The following is an 898-nucleotide window of genomic DNA, read 5'->3' on the forward strand; positions in this document are numbered from 1 at the left end:
AACATGCTGCCAGAGATCCTTAACATAGAGGCCTTTAAAAAAAAACCCACTCCACACCACATGCTACAAAATCAAAGGGATTATAAAGTTAGAACAGTAAAGGAGAAGCTATGCTGGATACACTATAATCAGGAATAGATTTACATTTTTTTTTCCTTGAAAAAAGCTGGTGCAGAGAGTACTGTCTTTATCCTGGCTGTTTAATAATGGCTAACATTCATCACTTTTTTGTAATGAATTAAGTCTGCAGTATAAATGAACATATGAACCTTTCAAAAGAGAGATACTATTGTTACTTTTAGAGTATCTAAAATGGTTTAAAACTATTTCAAGATTCATTTAATCACTTGCAATTTATATTACTTGAAGAATATTCTATACAGCAAATTGAACAGAAAAAAGTAAACATTCTAACAGCCCCTTTTCCCTACAACAAAATTCACAAGATAGTTTAAAATAGCTATTTGCAGCACATCTGCACATGCTCTCTTTGCCCTTTTCTAAAGCTAGCACAGCCAGCAGACAATGCAAGAACTGGCATTTGTTGACTGTTTCCTTCCCCATCTGGTAAAAACAAGGGGAAGACAGAAACTTAAGACAGAATGTTCCAAAATGGAAAACGTGAACTTGATGGTTACTTTGCAAAACCTCCAGGGAGTTTCTTCTTTCCCTTGGTTATGGCTGATAAAAGCCACTTTGCTCTGTGTCTACACACCACGCTGTGTTCTATCACCCCAAGTTTTCAATTTCAGCTGTGGATGAATTTGTCTGGAAGTTTCCATTTTGCATCACTGGACACAGTGCTAACCAAAGCTAGAAACGTAAGTAAAATCCAAACAGAAGATCCCATCAAGAATATTTCTGAGCAGCATTTTGTACATTCTGATTTCTAATGTCC

This window comes from Indicator indicator, chromosome 13 (genome assembly GCF_027791375.1).
Source record: "Indicator indicator isolate 239-I01 chromosome 13, UM_Iind_1.1, whole genome shotgun sequence".
NCBI classification, from domain to species: domain Eukaryota; kingdom Metazoa; phylum Chordata; class Aves; order Piciformes; family Indicatoridae; genus Indicator; species Indicator indicator.